We start from the raw sequence: 9132 nt of genomic DNA on the forward strand, positions 1-9132 counted from the left end.
TGGTTTCACAGATTAAATGCAGCTATCCAAACAGTCAATCTAATGCATCATTCAGACAAAACCTTGCTTCAAGAATGAGCCACACTGCTGACGTGATCTAATCGCTAGCACACCCTGAGCACATGTGAGCTAATGCATTCCTCTTATCAGCAAGACATATCGGCATAATTTTTCATATTGAGCCGATGCCGATATTTAGATTTAAAGCCATTATCGGCCGATTCCGATATCAGTCCGATAATATCGTGCATCCCTACTTAATATCCTAATGATTGTTTATTTGTTCCTATTCAATCGGTTTCCAAGAAGTAATTCATCTGTCTTTGCATCCCTTATGCTTGATTTTACTTAAAGAATGTGGCATTGTGTGAACATTGCATTTTTGTATACACTCAAAAACATATTCAGACTTAATGTATTTGAATTGCATGTAAAACTTCCATGCATTTCGATTAGAGAGTTTTAACATAAACTAATAAACTTAATGTGATCATATTTGTCAGTCATGCATCAATGAAACAGGTCAGATTTCTGTAATAGTGTTAATAAACTCAATGTGTTTTAAATGCACAATAAGCAACTTTATTTATTTATCATAAAGAACTCAGTTTGTTTCAATTTAATTTAATTAACCGAATATTGTTTGTTGCACAGCTAGTCATATTTCACCACATTTATACTTTATAACTGAAAAAAAGTAGTTTTCATAATGAACACATTGAATAAATGCATTTTAAAATGGGATTATTTCAATTCAGTCAAATAGATGCAAATAGTTAATAAACTATGGCATGATTTTTATTTATTCATGTATTTATTTATTTATTTAGAAATCTGACCTGTTTCATTGGTGTATGACTCACAAATGTGATCACATTATGCTAGTTTATTAAAACTGTGTAATCCAAATGCATGTAAATTTGATATGCAATTTAAATGCATAAATCTTAAATTTAGGCCTAAATATTTTTCCAAACAGTGTAGATTTGTATTATCAGTATTAAGTGTCGATACTGACAGCAGTTTGTAGGCAGAAATCATTCAGCATCATGAGCCGCAGTTTTCACAATGTTACAGTCGAGCAGAATTCAGCTTTATGCAAATGATGTGACGTGACAACAGCCAATGGGAGCGCAGAGGCTGGAGGTCATGTGATCTGCGAGTATGAACACATTCTGGTATCTCGGTGGAGTGGCTGTCTCTGTGCTGTAGTTTGGGGCTGTTTGTCGTGCTAATGTCGGGTTGCGGAGGTGAAATCGAGCCTCTTCACGCCGCTGGGCGCATGATGGGCTGGTTGCCATGGTAACCAGGTGAACAGAGCGCAGAGATAAACACAGGTTGAACTACAGGCGGTGTCAATATCGGCCGTGGGCCCTCAAGGACCCAGCGGTGAACAGGCCACTGTCTGACAGAGCGGTTGTGTGTGATCTGGTTGATGATGTCACACGTTAAACCAGTGCTTCATCATTATCTACATGATCTTTTCTATATGTGCTAATGTTTAAAAGTTTGGGGTCAGTAAAATGTTTCTGAAAGAAGTCTCTTCTGTTCACCAAGGCTGCATTTCTTTGATCAAAAATACAGTAAAAACAGTGAAATATTATTAGAATTTAAAATGGGTGTTTTCTATGTGAATATCTGTTAAACTGTAATGTATTTCTGTGATGCGCAGCTGTATTTTCAGCATCATTACTCCAGTCTTCAGTGTCACATGATCTTCAGAAATCATTCTAATATGCTGATTTGCTGCTCAAGAAACATTTCTGATTATTATCAATGTTGAAAACAGTTGTGCTGCACAATATTTCTGTGGAAACCGTCATACATTTTATTTTTCAGGATTCACAGATGAATAGAAAGTTCAAAAGAACAGCATTTATTTGAAATAGAAATCTTTTGTCACATTATGTCTTTACTGAGACTTTTGATCAATTTAATGCATCCAATTTCTTAACAAATCTTATTGACTGCAAACATTTAAACAGTAGTGCAGTTTATTATGAAGTTTGTAGTATTTAGAGCTTGTCTGATGCTATAAAGAGATTATATTTGCTTAATGCAATATGTGAGCCTGCAGCACAAAAGCAGTCTTAAGTCGCTGGGGTATATTTGTAGCAATAGCCAATAATACATTGTATGGGTCAAAATTATAAATTTTTCTTTTATGCCAAAAATCATTAGGATATTAAGTAAAGATCATGTTCCGTGAAGATATTTAGTAAATGTCCTACCGTAAATATATCAAAACTTAATTTTTGATTAGTAATATGCATTGCTAAGAACTTCATTTGGACAACTTTAAATATGATTTTCTCAATATTTAGATTTTTTTGCACCCTCAGATTCCAGATTTTCAAATAGTTGTATCTCAGCCAAATATTGTCCTATCCTAACAAACTATACATCAATGGAAAGCTTATTTTTGACCCTTTGGGTCCAGGGTCACATTGAATAACAGCAAAATGACATATTAGCAAGCTTAAAATTCGATGCAACTTGGTTATGATTAATTGACGAGATGTTTTGGTTGATGTGGTAGTCTCAGATTATTAAAATATTGTCTAATCATGTTTGTTTATTATCATTGTTAATGGAGTGTTTAATTAATGCTGGTTTTGTGGTGGTTGTGTGTCAGTGATGGTCTATAAACTCCCAGTAATACACTGCATCAGAGAGGCCTTTAGAGAAGGTTTTGTGTTCAGAGCACTTTACCCTGCGTTACTCCGGCAAACGCAGCAGCAGAGCGAAGCGGCGTTCAGCGCTGTACTGTGGTGTGTTAGCAGGATTTACCACTCCTTATTTATTGGCAAACACTCGCACTGAAGGGCTCGTTTGTTCCTGAGGAATTGAGTCAGGATTGATGGAGTCAGAGCCGAAGAGAGAGTCTTCATATGACTTTAAACCAAACAAAATGATTTCGGTTTTGTTCTCGTTTAACACTGCTTTAACCATATTTGTAATTCGTTTAGACAATCCAACAGAGGTCCTAAGAATTCTTTACTTTTATACTGCAAGGGAAAATACAGTTGAGTATCATCTGCGTATAGGTGGAAGGACACGCCATATTTCTCAAAGAAAGCACCCATTGGTAGCATAAATATAGAAAATAAAACTGGGGCAAGAATTGAGCCCTGTGGCACCCCACAAGCAAGTGGGCGTGAGGAAGAACTATGTTGGCCAATGGAAACACTAAAATGTATGTTTGTTAAAAAGGATTGAAACCATTTCAACACCTTGACCTGTAACCCAACACAGCTATTCAACCTGGAAATCAAGATATTGTGGTCAACCATATCAAATGCAGAGCTTAAGTCTAAAAGCACCAAAGCCACAGCATTCCCTTTATCTGTTTCTAGTAAAATATAATTTACAACTTTTAAAAGTGCAGTTTCCGTGCTGTGTTGCGACTTAAAAACCCGATTGGACTTTTTCAAAAATATTATTTGACATCAAATGGGACTGCAGCGGGGCCAACACAACTTTCTCAAGAAAAAAATAGCAAGTTTGATATAGGCTTAAAATTATTAAAATTCAAGAAATCAAGATTGGCCCTCTTTAATAATGGAGTTACTGTAGCTATTTTTAGGCATTCAGGAACAACCACAGTAATTAGACTAGTATTCAAAATAGTTAAAAGATCGTGTCCAACAGTATTGAAAATCTGTTTTAGAAATCTAGATGGAATGATATCTTGAGAAGATGAAGTTGATCGATGATAGTTGATCTGGTAGTTTTTTGGTTCCCAGAACATTCCAGGAATGTTGGGTTTGGTTCCAAGATTATTAGTGTGATTTAACAGATGAAGTGAACAAATAGATGAACAAACAGGCCTTACCAGCTGAAAAAAATCTGGTTCCCAGAATGTTCTGAGAATGTTCGTTTTTTGCTTCCCAGAACATTCCAGGAATGTTAGTTTTTGGTTCCCAGAACGTTAGTTTTTGGTTTTCAGAACATTCCAGGAATGTTAGTTTTGGGTTCACAGAATGTTAGTTTTTGGTTTTCAGAATGTTCCAGGAATGTTAGTTTTTGGTTCCAAGATTATTAGTGTGGTTTAACAGATAAAGTGCAGAGGGAATCGTTCATGTTTAGGTGAGCGTGAGTCTGATGTGGTTGCAGTTCCAGCTGAGTCTGAAGTGAGTTCAAGATTACAACATCTGAAGTTTGTTTTAGTGAATGTTATTGACTGTTATTAATAGGGGTGCTCCGATCGGGATTTTTTAGGCCGATCACCAATCACAGAAAGCATCACCGATACCGATCTTTTTAAAGCCTTCTTTTTATCATGTAGAATTATGTATAGTGATGATCCAATCAAGATTTTTAGACATTTATTCAGGGCCTGAATTTCATTTTTTAAATAGAATTCCCCTCTTAGGTGACTCTTGTGAGAGGGGATTTTTTAATTTGAGGGGTGGAGGGCGGCCTTTTTTAGACATTTTTCAAAAATATTTATTTATCTCACCTAAATGTTTGATCATGCACTGCATTTTTGTTTTGACAATCGTGCAGTTGTTGCACAATAGCTTACACACAGCACAAGCCTGATATCATGAGCTGTATGTGAGGTTCACACATACTCCGTTTGCAGTGTGTATGCAGTCCATGTTTGGTACATAAGCAGCTTTCACACAGGAGTCTGCTCCTGATCCACAGCTGTTTACCACAAACACAACATTTATCCATTATTCTGATTTCAAATCCAAACATTGTCACTGAAAATGCTTTTTCAGCATTGCAATTCTTTTTTTTACACAGTACAGTAATACAATCTTTCACAGACATGTTTAAACACAATAAATATAAGCAACACATTATTCAATGCTTTTTACTTTTGCATTTACTTCTAGATTTATATATTAAGTTGCTCAAGCAAGTGGCAAACATTTAAACTACTTTTCTTACGTTATCACAAACTTACCATTGACAAAAATAGTCAGCTCTACTGCCTTTTCTTTTGCATTTAAATCTGTATTACAAGCAATCCTGCGGTTCATAAAGAACTTTCTACCTCCACGAGTGCCATCTATTATTGCTTTCTTTATCTAAAAGTGCTCTTTTCCTTTAAATCCAGCCAAAAAGCCTGACTGTGAAACACAGTTGAATTTAATTATATGCATTTATGGTGTAATTACTACATTTTCGTGTCAATCAGTGTTCATATTTACTGCAAACAATGCGCTGTTACTTTAATTCAGACTTGCAGCGCAGCAAAAATAGACTCTGTGTGGAAACGATCTCTGCAATGCTGCAGACTCAACGCTCCTGAACACACTGCTGGACCGCAACCGTGTGCATGCTTTATTAATCTGGAAAAAATACGCACTGCAAACGGAGTGTGTGTGTGAACCTGGCGTTATGTGTGTGCGCTGCGAGTGTGCATGAGCTCAGTCTCCAGGAGAGCGCGTGAGCACTGAATGGTTAAACTGCCAAGAATTAAAAAGTAATGCAATTTATAAACTTTAGTGACGATGTGACACTACCTCGATTGTGCAAGTGATAATTCCTGTGTCAACTGTGCAGCTCGCTTATAGTGCAGACGTGATGGGATTTGAAGCCATTTGTGCGTTTTGAGAGAGAAAGAGCTAGAGAGTGAGGTGATTCACTAATGCTGACTGTGAAATTATGTCTCACAGAAAGTTTTCAAATTACTTTATACGTTATTTAATGAAGAAATATGAATTGTACCTCACCTTCAGCATTATAATTATTTCACCCGCGCCGGACAGATACTGCGACGGTGCCGCTGCATGTCGTGCCAAACCTCTCACATCAGCATCATCAGCTTGGGATCGTTTTTTTAGATCAGATTTAACATCCCAGCACGATTATCGGCTGATAGTGATCTGTAGCCGATCAATCGGAGCACCCCTAGTTATTAACGCCGTGGTGACCCAGACGCCCTGAGATCATGCTGGTTTATTCTGTACAAGCAGCTCAATGTACATCGCATGTGTTTGCTAAGCAGGGTGTGGTTCTGCTGTCGTCTGATTGGCTGTTGTGGTTTGAGGTCTTTTAACTGTAGAAAGCCATTAGCATTTCAGACAAACACGAGCGCTGTAAATGATGTGACGTAAACACTGCGGTCAGAACATCTAATGGATCCAGCCAAGAGTTCCTGTTCTATTCCTGTGCTCTATGAAAGCCCGATCGATTCCCGGGTGAATTATAGATCGCTCCAATATTTCATTTGAAGCCTTTGATAAAAGAGTGTGATGGTAATAAAGAGCCCAAGCATTCATCTCTCCCTGCAGGACTGCATACTAATCACATCTGCAGCGTCTTCATTAGCGGGAACAAACAGGCCTTAAGATCTGGTTCCCAGAATGTTCTGAGAACGTTCTGGGACTGTTCGTTTTTTTGGTTCCCGGAATGTTAGTTTTTGGCTCCCAGAACATTAGTTTTTGGTTCCAAGAATTTTCCGGCAATGTTAGTTTTTGGTTCCCAGAATGTTCCAGGAATGTTACTTTTTTTTGTTTTGTTTCCAGAACGTTCTGGGAATGTTAGTTTTTGGTTCCAATAATTTTCCGGCAATGTTAGTTTTTGGTTCCCAGAATGCTCCGGGAATGTTACTTTTTTTTGTTTGTTTCCAGAACGTTCTGGGAATGTTAGTTTTTGGTTCCAATCATTTTCCGGCAATGTTAGTTTTTGGTTCCCAGAATGTTCCAGGAATGTTACATTTTTTTGTTTGTTTCCAGAACGTTCTGGGAATGTTAGTTTTTGGTTCCAATCATTTTCCGGCAATGTTAGTTTTTGGTTCCCAGAATGTTCCAGGAATGTTACATTTTTTTGTTTGTTTCCAGAACGTTCTGGGAATGTTAGTTTTTGGTTCCAATCATTTTCCGGCAATGTTAGTTTTTGGTTCCCAGAATGTTCCAGGAATGTTACATTTTTTTGTTTGTTTCCAGAACGTTCTGGGAATGTTAGTTTTTGGTTCCAATCATTTTCCGGCAATGTTAGTTTTTGGTTCCCAGAATGTTCCAGGAATGTTACTTTTTTTTGTTTGTTTCCAGAACGTTCTGGGAATGTTAGTTTTTGGTTCCAATCATTTTCCGGCAATGTTAGTTTTTGGTTCCCAGAATGCTCCGGGAATGTTACTTTTTTTTGTTTGTTTCCAGAACGTTCTGGGAATGTTAGTTTTTGGTTCCAATCATTTTCCGGCAATGTTAGTTTTTGGTTCCCAGAATGCTCCGGGAATGTTACTTTTTTTTGTTTGTTTCCAGAACGTTCTGGGAATGTTAGTTTTTGGTTCCAATCATTTTCCGGCAATGTTAGTTTTTGGTTCCCAGAATGCTCCGGGAATGTTACTTTTTTTTGTTTGTTTCCAGAACGTTCTGGGAATGTTAGTTTTTGTTTCCAAGAATGTTAGATTTTGCTTCCCAGAATGTTTTTTTTTTTGTTGTTCCCAGAACGTTCTGTTAATGTTTTTTTGGTTTCCGGAATGTTAGTTTTTGGTTCCCTGAACGTTTTTGGTTGAAGAGAATTATCCAGGGGTGCGTTTCTGAAAAGCATCGTTAGCTAACTATAGTGGTAAGTTCTATTGAACTCTATTGGTAACGGCGGAACTTGCGACCATAGTTGCTTTTGGGAAATACTCCCCTGGATAGTTCTCTTCATGGAAATAGAATTTTGTTTTAGGTTTGCAGAACATTACTAACTTTCAGCTAACATTGTCCTAACATTCCTCTAACCTCTTTACTCCAATATTATTTTACCCTGCTGTGCATCAGTAATCTTCCAGCGCTCTCGCGAACCTTTATAGGATACGCTTTGAATGAATGAATGCCAATAATCAGAACTATACAAACATGTCTTGTTTTGATCTATTGTTTAATTAGTGAAATAATCCGAGTGCATCAACCATCAAACACTGGAATTAATTCATATGTAAGATTTAACTTGTTCATTTATATAGGCGGTTTTCTAGTATATTTACTGTAATAATCCAGATTTCACATTTCTTCAGCACCTAAAAATAACCTGTAGGGAACATTCCCTTTTGCTCTCACAAAAACCAAACCTCCCTGCAACATACTGAAAGTTAAAAAAAAACATTATGGGAACGTTCTGTGGATTAATGCTGCTGTCTCAGTCAGGTATAGATGCATTTGAGTAACACTAATGTAATCACTGCATCCTGATACAGATGTTTTTGCTGGGAAATCAATGCAGATATGCTCTGGATATTAGCTGAGAGGACCAGAGAAGGTCGGTCTGCTGCATCTTGGCGGCGGTTTTGTAATTAATTGAGATGTTGTTCCAAAGATGCTCTCTGGAGTTGGTCTGTTTAATTAAAGTCCGGCGCAGCTCCAGAGACGCTCTTTCTGTAATTGTACTGAGCTTCTGAGTGAGAACATCTACAGGGTCAAAAAGCACATCAGTGAAGTTCTTCAGAGACTGCGGCGACGCTTCAGACGGGTTATTCTTAGCCGCGGTTGTTTGTTGGAGATCCCTGAGCATAGCAGACACGCCTGAGTGTGTTCCTGAGTAAACGCTGCAGGATATTTCAGCTCTGCTGACGCTGCAGAATGTTTCTGAGTCTCTCGCTCAAACCTCAGCTGACCTGCTCCTGCGGCGAGAACACGCATCTGCTTCATCAGTGTCACACTTCAGATGCACACACAAGATGCTGCTTTTACTTGACCATACGTCTGTATCGGTAAATTAAGATTTGACAGATTCTATGTTTAAAACAGCGTTTCGTCAGGTCTAAAATATGGAATTAGAATTATATATTCTAATTTCATGAGCACTGGTGCCTTAGTGGGCGTTTTATAAAAAGCTATAAAGTTACTTGATGCTGGCATTTTTTGTAATTTTATGTATAATAAATATATTTTATGTTGTAATTTATAATTTTATTTTTTGTATATTATATTTTTATATTTATATTATTATTTTTTTGTTCTCGGACAGAGACCCCTTTAACCGTGATAAAAATTACTTTTAATTATAATAATAATTTACCCACTACTTCAATATGATACACAACAATTTGTATGTGTATGTGATACACAAGTAATTTTATGTATAATATATTTTATATTGTTATTTCGTTTTTTTTTTTAGTGCTGTCAAACGATTAATCGCATCCAAAATAAAAGAAAATAAAAGTTTTTCTTTACATAATATATG

At 36.9% G+C, this 9132-nt stretch overlaps 1 protein-coding gene across 2 annotated transcripts in view; it reads left to right on the forward strand.

Moving 5' to 3' along the window:
- l3mbtl4 (L3MBTL histone methyl-lysine binding protein 4) overlaps nt 1-9132 on the forward strand; it is a 77335-nt gene that overhangs the window by 65029 nt on the left and 3174 nt on the right. The window lies entirely within an intron of this gene.

The sequence above is a fragment of the Sinocyclocheilus anshuiensis genome, unplaced genomic scaffold (assembly GCF_001515605.1).
Source record: "Sinocyclocheilus anshuiensis isolate Anshui unplaced genomic scaffold, SAMN03320099.WGS_v1.1 scaffold1814, whole genome shotgun sequence".
Taxonomy (NCBI): Eukaryota; Metazoa; Chordata; class Actinopteri; order Cypriniformes; family Cyprinidae; genus Sinocyclocheilus; species Sinocyclocheilus anshuiensis.